This window comes from Mustela nigripes, chromosome 1 (assembly GCF_022355385.1).
Source record: "Mustela nigripes isolate SB6536 chromosome 1, MUSNIG.SB6536, whole genome shotgun sequence".
Lineage (NCBI taxonomy): Eukaryota > Metazoa > Chordata > Mammalia > Carnivora > Mustelidae > Mustela > Mustela nigripes.
In genome coordinates this window covers 3,790,030-3,801,119 of record NC_081557.1, presented here as the reverse complement: position 1 = coordinate 3,801,119, position 11,090 = coordinate 3,790,030, and positions in this window count along the sequence as shown.

Sequence of the window (11,090 nt, the reverse complement as noted above, 5' to 3'; positions counted from 1 at the left end):
AAGTGCAGAATATTTTAATTTTGATGAAGTCAATGTATCAATTTTTTTCTTTTATGGTTAGTGATATTTTTTTGTGTCCTTGTGATGACTTCATTGGCCCACGGGTCATCTTGTGGTTGTTTTTTACTGACTGCTTCTTTGGACTGTGGGTCTCCTTCTCCTGCCTTTGTTTTTTTCCCCCAAGTCTCCTGATTTTTCACTGTGTACCCTGCATTCTGAGTGATATGTCGTGGGGTTGCTCTGTTCTCTTTTCTTTTTCTGGAGGGTGTTGATGGGTGTCCTAGTGGAGAGCTCCACTCTCCCAGCTGGCCCTGAACCTGTGTGTACCTGATCTCATATTTGTTGGCGGGTTTTGTGCAGCCCCCGGTGTCCTCAAGCTCCCCTGACTTGGGGACACGCTCCTCCGCCACCATCCCTCACAGGTCCCAGCACGGTGTGACTGAAGCGTGTTGTGGAGAGGATAAAGTGGGTCCTGCCTTGCTTGGGATGTCATCTCTGCTGGATGTAGAGGGGACAAGGAGGCTGGGCACCCTGGGGGACCCTGTTCCCCAGCACGGACCAACCTCTGGAATCCCATTCTAGTCCCAACTCCGTAGCTCCTGACTGGTGCCCTGCCCCAGCTTCTGTGCCCTAAACTCTGACCTCTGCCCCCTTGGCTCAGTGGGACCCGCGTGCTTTCTGAGGGGCCCAGCCTGCCAAGCTGTGGTGGGGATTGTCTCACGGGACCTTGTGCTTTGCCCGTCCCAAGCATCCTTTCTCCCGGCTCTCGGTCATGGGTAGCTCCCCAGGGCCTGTCAGGGACTCTCAAACCTGCTGTCGGGGTGCTTGGCGAGGTCAGCCCAGCCCCGGGTACGCTGACGGAGCTGGAAGCAGGAGTTGCCTGGGACTTTTAAATGAAGCTGTGGGACCCTATCTAGAGCCACAAGCCAAAGATGGACACCCCAAACAGGCAAGCTGCCCCCTCTGCAGGTGCGAGGGTGAGGGTTGGGCCTCCGGGACAGACGCTTATCGCTCGCTCTCTCACACGCGTGTACATACACACACACACACACACACACACACACACACACACACACGTGCATGCGGAAGGGCTACAGTGAAAGAGCCTGCGTGGCGCCTGGCTCTAGTCCCTCCCTCGGTCCTGCCCAGGGCCCATCTCTTTCATGGTTTTTAAGGAAACTTCTGTATTTCCTACTGACTCCCTGGAGAGGTGCCACTGGCCCAGCACCTCGCAGAGCCTCCCCGGCTGGTCTTGAGGCCCATGCTAGCTAGAAGCACTTGGTTGGGGCAGGCCTGTCTCGGCCCTTCAGAGCTCTGAGGGCAGGACTCCCTGCTCCCGTGCACCTGCCCTCCCCCTCAGCAGGGCACCTGCAGGCAGACCTTTCTGGCCAGGACCTGGGCCGTCAGCCCTCCGAGAAGGGTCACTGAGACCCAGAGAGAGACCGGCCCGAAGCCAAGGAGCTGGCACAGAGGGCTCTGCTCAGAACTGCTCACATGTCCGTCGCCCCGTGTGGCCATTTTACTATGTGGATGTGCTTTACTCAGGGGCACGAGAATGTCACGTCCTTCATTCATTCGTGTGCGGGGGATTCAGGCTGTGTGGTCCCTGCCCTCATTTCTTCCTGAGCGGATTCTGCTTTGCTCACTGGGCTTCCTCCCCACCCTCCCGCCCCCCTGGGGAAGATTTCTGTCTGTCTGGAGGCAGATTCAGGTGGAAACGTGCTTGGGAGAGGGAAAATGGCCCATTTCTGGCCATTGGGACAAAGCAGAAGTCTTCTGGGAACTTCTGGGGTTTTTTAAACTTTCTTGATGAAAAAGAAGGGAAGGAATGACAAACAGAGTAGGTGCCACCTCACCTCTTTCTTCCTACCTCGGCGGTGGAGGCGATGCCCAGAGCCGTGGCAGCCATGGAGCAACCACGAGGCGACACGCAGGAGCAGCAAGCCGTGAACGCGGTAGAGACGCCAGCCTGGAGCCTGCATCCTATTTCCAGGCCTCTTGTGTGAGAACAAAATAAACCTCTGCTTGCCTAAGTCGAGGTTAGTTGTGTTCCCTGTTATCTGTCATTGAAGGCATTGCTGTATGAGGCACGGACTGTGTGTGCGCGCATAATGCTAAACCTGGACCGCACGAGGCAAGGTTCCAAGAAGTTCGTACAGTTTTCCGCCAATATTTGCTGAACATGTGCTCCTTGAGTAGTACAAGGTGATTGGTGGTTATAGGACGGACACCTGTCCTTGCCGAGGCTGGTGGGTTGAGACCCTGTCGTGGGCCGATGTGGGTCCCCCCAAATTCACACATTGGAACCCCAGGATCTCAGATTATTACTTGGTTGGAGAGAGGCTCTTCACAGAGGTAATCGGGGTTGTGAGAATGGACCCCTGAGCCACTGGGACTGGGGCCTTACAAGACTTGAGGTCGGGACACAGACACGCACAGAGGGACGACCCCATGGGGACACAGGGAGAGGACAGCCATCCACACACAGGGAGAGAAGTCTCAGGAGGACCCGCCCTGCCGGTCCCTGCTTGCATCTTGGGCTTCAGCCTCCAGGACGGGGAGCCGGTGCATGTCTACTGTGTGAGTCCCCCATCTGCGGGACTTTGTTAAGCCTGCCCAAGTTGCTCCTTAGAGACCTGGAGGATGGATGGACTGTCACAGGAGTGGGGAGGCTGCATTCCAGGCAGAGGGAACAGCATGTGCAAGGCTGGGGCAAGCCAGAGTCCAGGATCTTGGAGGAGCATGGGCAGGGCACCCGGCTGGAGGTCAGAGGCAGGCCAGACCCTACAGGTCTGGTCGTTGTGCCCAAGCAGCGTGTGTGTGCATGTGTGTAGCCACAGGGAGGGAATGAAGCAAGAGTAGGGTGTGCTCTGATATTCTGGACACTTCTCTTGATACATGGGGGTCCAGGGCTAAGCCTGGGGCAGAGGGAGCTGGAGAGTGAGCAGAGAGCGGTCTGCTCTCCAAGGAAGCGTGGCCGGGCCCCCTGGTTTCGTGGGACAGGGACAGGGTCCCTGCTGCAGGGAACCATGGGCGGGACGACGGGCAGCCTGCAGCCTGCGTGCCTTTGTGTCAGCCCACGGACAAGAGCTTCTGCTTGGGGCCAAGGGGCTGAGCCTCCGGGAGGCTGAGCCCCCGCTGGGGAAGGGGGTGATTAGCGGGGGCCCCTTTGAAGAAGCCGCCGCCGGGCTCCTGGCTAAGCCGCTAGGCACGAACAGGGAAACCACCTAACAACCAGCCCCCATCTGACACATTGCATATGAGTTTAATAAGGGGGAATATTTCTCTCCTGGAGGTGGGATGAAACGTCGCCAGCCAAAGAATGTTAATCACTCACGTAAATGGTACACAGTCTGCACTTTTCCTCGGGCCCCTTGTATTTATCGATTTAATTTCCTCTGGAGGACGAGGCGGCACGTCTGTGTGCGGACCCTGTGGACCAGCCTGCAGGTCTCAGCGGCCCGAGGCATCCACCTGTTACCTGGAGAGGACGGGACCCAGGTGGCTTCTGCTGACCAGCCTCACCCCGGCCGTGCTGCCGTCCCCTGGGCCTCGGAGCCACCGTTATCCCTCCCGGAGGCTGAGCACCTTGCCAGGCTCACACAGTTGGCCCCACTCCAAGGCCCTCACTGCCTTGACGCTCTGGGGCATTCTTCAGGGCAGCCCGTGGTCTTCTGTGGACAAGGGCAGATGGTCCAGCCGTGTGGGAGCCGTGGGAGCCCGCAGACCATGTATCCTGGGAAGTGTTCCTGGTTTTGGAGTTGGTTCCTGGAAACGGTCCAAGTCCCCTTCCAGGGGCCGGGGGCCCTCAGTCAGGCCTGAACCCACAAGGGCTCCCGCCCCTGCTCTCTCCTTCTGGGTCTTCTTAATGTCCTTGCCCCACACCGTCTCCCACGTCGGGGGTACGGGCTTGAGCGGTGACAGTCACGTCAATCCCGCAGACCTGTGAACGTGACCTTCTTTGGAAAAAGGGTCTTTGCAGTTGTGATTGAGTGAGGAATCCTGAGATGAGACCATCCGGATCATACATGGGGGCCCTAACCCAGTGAGTAGCAGGCGGCAGGTGTCCGTGTGAGAGAGACGCAGAGGAGGAGAGGAACTGTGTGACCCCAGAGTCAGGAGCGCCGTGGCCACCAGCTCAGCGACACCTGGAGCCCCAGGACTGGAAGAAGCAGGAAAGACCCTCCCCTGGGGCCTCCACAGAGAGCACCGCCCTGCCCACACCTTGACCTTCGACAGAATATACCCCCCCCACCTCCGGGCGAGGGGCCCGTCTACAATGGGGCAGCCCCCTGCCAGGCCCTTCAACATGATCTCATAGAAGGTGCATTTCTCCCCATGACACCTCCAGATGGGACTTTATGGTCTCATTTTAGGGACACCGTAGTGCTGTTGGGTGGGTGGGGGATGGGATATGAGGTCGAGATCCTGGTCACAGTGTGTGTTCCCTTTGGGGTGACCCTTTTGAAAAGCCTGGAGAAGCTTGACACAAAGCTGCCCCGTGCCTCCCAGAGACCAGCGGGGACGAGCCTGGCACAGGGACTTTGCAAACAGTGAGTCCCCCCAGCCCCACCGGCCGCCCACACCGGGAGGGGGCGTGGCAGGAAAGGAGCAGTTAGGGAGGAAAGAGGCCCGGCTGCCGGGCAGGCGTGGGCTGGGCAGGGCTCAGGTCGGCCCCACTGCCGGCTGTGTGGGGCCTTGGCCAACCAGGGGTGGTGGCCCCCCGCGCCCCCAGGCAAGGGCCCTCAGGCACATGCATCCTGGCTGCGGGGAAGCAACATCCACCGCCCCATTTACAGAGACCACCTCTCCCTGCCCGCTGCTCAGGAGCCAGGCCCTGGGGCTTCCTGCCTGCCTAGGACCACCCAGCACCACCCTCCTGGCGGCACCCCCCTGCCCCCCCCACCCCGCCATCCTGGACCTGGCTGGGGAAGGTGGGTCAGCGTGTCCGCAGAGAGGGCCGGGAAGCACGAGGGCTCCTCTCCGGGAACACAGGAGCCCAGGCCCATCTCTCTGGCGGTGGCCTCTCGCCAGCCTCGCCGCTGAACGTGAGCCGTTTGATCTCCTTCCAGCTCGAGAAGGTGCAAACAGCGACCTCAGGCTTCCCGAGACCTCCTTCAGCCAAGGGAGAAGCTTGCTCCAGTGGCCCGGGCAGGCTCCCAAGCAGTGCGGCCCCCCGCGGATCCCAGTGCCGCCAGGTCTGGGGAAGGTGGGGAAGGTGGAGGAGCATCGTGGCCAGGGCGACTCACGCACTCGCTGGCTCACTCATTCATTCCTTCCTTCGTTCACCGTGCACTCAGCAAAGACTAACCACGCACCTGCTGAGTCCGGGCCCCTCACTGGCACCTGACTTAGCACCGACACCAGCAAAGGAGGCGGAGGCGAGACCGGAAGTGATCCATGAGATGGATGCTGCAAGCTGGATGTCTCCGGGGCACCCTCCCTGGTGGGCTCACGTAGCCGGGGCGGGGGTGTCCCGGAGGTGCCTGCTGATGAAAGAGAATGAGGAAGGGGTGGGTGCAAGTGGCTGGGGGAAGTGGGCAGCGGGTTCTGCACAGAGGGGGTGCCATGAGCTGAATTGTGTCTCCCCTCAAATTTATATGTTGGAGCCCTGACATGGCCCATACCTCAGCATGTGACCTCATTTGGGCAGAGGGTCTTTACAGGGATGGCCTAATTAGAGTGAGGCCCTGAGGGGCCCTCGTCCCATAGGATGGGTGTCTCTAAGGAAGAGGCAGTTGGAACAGACACACAGAGGAAAGACCTTGGGAGAGCAGCCAAGGAGGTGGGTCTCAGGAGGGACCCGCTCTGCCGACACCTTGAGTTTTGGATTTCCAGCCTTCAGAACCGAGACCACACACTCGGTGGCTTAAGCCGCTCAGACTGTGGGAGTCTGTTGAAGGAGTCCTAACACTCAAACACTGCGCACTTGTGTTCAAATGAGGAGGTCCTGGGGTGAGAAAGGGCAGAGTTTCAAAGAGGTGGTAGCTGTCCTGGGGGCTCAGGGAGCTGTGGATTTCCACCCAACGCAACAGGAGTCGCTGAAGGATGAACTCGGAGAGGAGCAGAGAGAGTGGAGGAGGGGACAGGGATCACAGACTCAAGGACACATTTTAAATTGTTATTTACTTTTTACCTGAAGTATAACTTGGGTTGAACGTAAGTGTATAGAGCTCAATGAATTTTTAACTTTCTCTTATTGAGGTATATAATGGACATACAATAAACCGTCCCCATCTAAGTGTTCAATGTCATGAGGTTCACATAGGTGAACACATGTGAAGCCAGGGACTCCAGCGAGGTCACGAACGCATCCACCATATTCCCTGTGCCCTGGTAATCCACCTCTCCCCAGCCCCGCCGTGTCCCCGCCGGTCTGCTCTCTTTCACTATAGATCCGTTGGCATTTACTACAACTTTACGCAAATAGAATCGCAGAGTACACGCTCTTTCTTTTGGTCTGGCTTCTCTCCCTTAGTGTGATTATTGTGAAGTTCACCCATATTGTCATGGGTGCCCACAACCCACTCTTGTTGGTTGCTGCATGGTATTCCATTGTGTGGGTGTATCACATTCTGGGTGTGTTCACCCACTGATGGACATCTGAGTGGTTTCCAGGTTTAGGCTATTACCAATAAAGCTGCTGTGAAGATTCCTTATTGGACACAGGTTTCCATTTATCTTGAGTGTATCTAGTCAGATATATAGTCTATCTATCCAGGAATGGACTGTGTGGGTCACACAGTAGTATATGTCTAACTTTTGAAGGAAACACCAAACCTTTCCCCAAAGTGGTTGTACCATCTCAAACTCCCACCAGCATAAACGAGAGGTCCAATAGATTTATTTATTTATTTTTAAAGATTTTATTTATTTATTTGACAGACAGAGATCACAAGTAGGCAGAGAGGCAGGCAGAGAGAGAGGAGGAAGCAGACTCCCTGCTGAGCAGAGAGCCTGATGCGGGGCTCGATCCCAGGACCCTGAGACCATGACCTGAGCTGAAGGCAGAGGCTTTAACCTACTGAGCCACAAGGTGCCCCAGTATATTTATATCCGTGCTTAGACTTGGTGTGCTTAGTTTTATTTTTGACATCGGTCATCCTAATGGGCATGTAATCATAGCTCACTGTCATTCTCATCCACATTTCTAGAATAGCTAATGATGTTGATGATTTCACTCTGTGGTCATTTGTTTATCTTCTTTAATGCAGTATCTATTCAAATCCTTTGCCCACTTTTATTGGCTTACCTTCTTAGAGGTCTTGGAAATATGCATACATTGTGATACAAATCCTTTGTTTGACACGTGTGCTATAAATATATCTCTTGGTCTGTCATTTGCCTTTTCATTTTCTTACTGGTATCTTTCAAAAAGTAGAAAAATCTTAATTTAAGGACCAATGTATCAATTTTTTTTCCTTACATGGTTTGGGCTTTCCATGTTTGTTAGAAAATCTTGGCCTACCCCAAAGTCACAAAGATTCTTCTCTTCTGCTTTGACCTAGAAGTCTCATAGTTGGCAACTCGGTTGATCCAAACCATTTTTTGAGGACTTGCTTTTCCCCTTCTCTGAACTGCCATGACACCTTTGTCAAAAACCAATCAAGCACATATATGTGGATAAATTTCTGAACTCCATTCTGTTCCATTGACTCGTGTCTCTCCCTACACTGATACCCAACCTTCTCAATCACAGTAGCTTATTACGTATATTTTGAAATCAGAGAAGTTCTCCCACTTTGTCATTCTTTTAGGAAAGTTTTTTTGTTCATTCTAGGTCTTTACATTTCTATATAAATTCTAGGATTAACCTGTACATTTTTACCAGATATATTGAATGTGTATATAAGTCTGAGAACAATATGGGCCTTCCAATCTATGAACATGGTATATCTCTACATTTATTTAGGTCTTTTTTTAAAAGTGATTTAATATTTGTATACTCTGAGAAATGATCACCACAATAAGTCTAGTAACATCTATCACCTCTTGTAGTTACAAGAGTTTTTTTTTCTTGGGATGAACACTCTTAAGATTGATTCCCTTGGCAACTTTCATATGCAATATAGCATTATTGACTATAATTGCCGTGCTGCCCGTGACATCCCTGTGACTTATTTGGAAGTTTGTACCTTTAGACCACTTTCACCACTTTGCTCACCCCCAACCCCCACCTCTGGAAATCATCAGTCTGTTCTCTCTCTATATAACCTTGGTGTTTTTTTTTTTTTTAGATTCCACAAATGCATAGGATCATACAGTATTTGTCTTTCTGTCTTATTTCACTTAGCATAATGCCTTGTAGGTCCACCTATGTTGTCTGTTGCAAACGGCAAGATTTCATTCCTTCTTTTATGGCTCAATGACATTCCATGGTGTATGTGTGCATGTGTGAGAGTGTGTGTGTATGTGTGTGCGCGCACATATATATCCATTCGCCCACTGATGGGCACTTAGGTTGTTTACATATCTTGGCTATTGTAAATAACACTGGAATGAACACGCAGTGCAGATATCTTTTTGAGTTAGTGTCTTCATTTCCTTCAGATAAATACCCAGAAGTGGAATTTCTAGATCATATGGTAGTTCTATTTTTAATTTTTTGAGGAAACTCCATACTGCTTTCCACAGTGGTGCACCAATTTACATTCCTACTGCCAGCATACAGGGGTTTCCTTTTTTTCACATCCTCGCCAATGCTTGTTATTTCTCGTCTTTTTGATACTAGCCATTGTGATGGTTGTGGGGAGATATCTCATCGTGGTTTTGGTTTTCATTTTCCTGGTTCTTAGTGATGTTGAACATCTTTTCATGCACCCATTGGCCATCGGTATTCTCCTCTGGAAAAATATCTATTCAGATCTTCTGCTCACTTTAAAAACCAAATTGCTTTTTTTGCTATTGAATTGTATGTGTTCTTTATATATTTTAGATATTAACCTCTTAGAAGGTACGTGACTTACCAATATTTTCTCCCATTCAGTGCATTGTCTTTTCATTTTGTTGATGGTTTTCTTTGCTCTGAAGCTTTCTAGTTTGATGTAGTACCCCTTCTTTATTTTGCTTTTGTTTTTCTTGCTTTTGGTGTCAGATTCAAAAGATCATCACCAATACCCACGTCAATGAGCTTACCACTTGTTTTCTTCTCAGAGTTTTATGGGTTTGGGTCTTATGTTTAAGTCTTTAATCAATTTGAGTTAATTTTCGCGTATGGTGTGAGATAGTGGTCCTGTTTCACTCTTTTCCACCTGTCCGTCCAGTTTTCTTAACACCATTTGTTGAAGACACTGTCCTTTCCCTGTTGTATATTCTTGACTCCTGCATCATGAGTTAACTAAGTATAGATGCATGGATGTATTTCTGGGCTCTTTAACCTGTTAGCCTTCTTAAATTTCTCTCAACAATGTTTTATAATTTTCAGCTTAGGGTCTTGGTTGCCTATTGTTAGGGTTTTTGTCTGTTTTTTGTTTGTTTGTTTTTTGAGGGTGGCTTGCTGTTTTACGTAGATCTTTTAAGTCATTTTGTTTATCAACTATTTGCTGTTGTTAGTTTTAGTGGCTGTTTAGGAGGTTCCCTGGGATCATCTGTGTAATCACATCAGTGGCAACTGGGAATAGTTTTATTTCTTTAATAATTTTTATTCCTTTTATAGGTTTTTTCCTCCCTTATTGCAGTGGCTAGGATTGCCAGTATAATGTTGGGCAGACACTCTGAAAGGAGACACCTTTAGCTTTTTCTTGATCTTAATGAAAAGAAATTCCAGGCTCACTATTAATTATATTGTTGGCTACTGTGCTTTTGTAAATATTTTTTATCCATTTGAGGACTTTCCCTACTACCTTAGTTTGTTGAAGTTGTTTTATCATGAATGGGCATCAAATTTGGTCATATGCCTTTTCTATAGTTATTTTAAAATTTATGAGATTTACCTTCTTTACGTGGTTAATATGATGAATTATATTTCAAATATTTAACCAACTTTGCATTCTTGGGTCAAACCCTACTTATTCCTGATGCATTATTATTTTTGTATATTGTAGAGTTGACTTACTAATATTTTAAAAGGATTTTTGTGCCTGTATTCCTGAGGAATGTTGGTCTACAATTTTATTTTTTAAAAATGTCTTTGGGGGCACCTGGATGGCTCTGTGGGTTAAAGTCTCTGCCTTCAGATCAGGTCATGATCTCAGGGTCCTGGGATCAAGCCCCGCATCCGGCTCTCTGCTCAGTGGGGAGCCTGCTTCCCCTTCTCTCTCTGCCTACTTGTGATGTCTCTCCCTCTGTCAAATAAATAAATAAAATATTAAAAAATTAAAAATGTCTTTTTCAAGTTCTGTATTAGGGTTATTCTGGTCTTTTAAAATGATTTGGGTGATGTTTCCTCTGGTATCAATTTGTTAAGTTTGATTTTTCTACATATTTGCTCATTTCATTTGGGTTGCTGGATTTGTTGGTATAAAGAAGTGATACCTTGAAGAGTCTATAGGATCTGCAGTAATAATATTTTTTCAATTTCCATTATTAGTAATGATATTTGTGTTGTCTGTCTCTCTGTCTCTCTTTCTCTATTCCTCTCTCTTATTTACTTCAGTAGGAGTTGATAAATTTTGTTGATTTTCTCAAAGAATCAGTTTTTGGCTCCCCCACCCCACCTTTTGGCTGTCTGTTTTCTGTTTTATTGTTCCCTGCTCCTCTTGTTATTATTTCCTTCCTTCTTCATTTGGATTTACTTTGTTCGTCCTTTCCTAGCTACCCAAACTGGATCTTCGGGTCATTGATTTTAAGTTGCTCTTGTTTTCTGAGATAAGTGTTTAAAGTTCTAAGTTTCCTTATAAGCACTCATTTTGCTACATCCCACAGATTTTGATATATTTCCATTGTCACTCAATTCAAATTATTTTCTAGTACCTCTTGTGATTCCATTTTTAATTCATGAATCATTTGTAGATTCATGAATCATTGATACTTAGGATTTTCCTAGATGTCTCGTTATTAATTTCTAACGAGATTCAGTTGTTGCCAGAGAACACACTCTGTGTGATTTCTAGCTTTAAAATTTGCTGGGACTTGATTTATGGCCCAGCGAA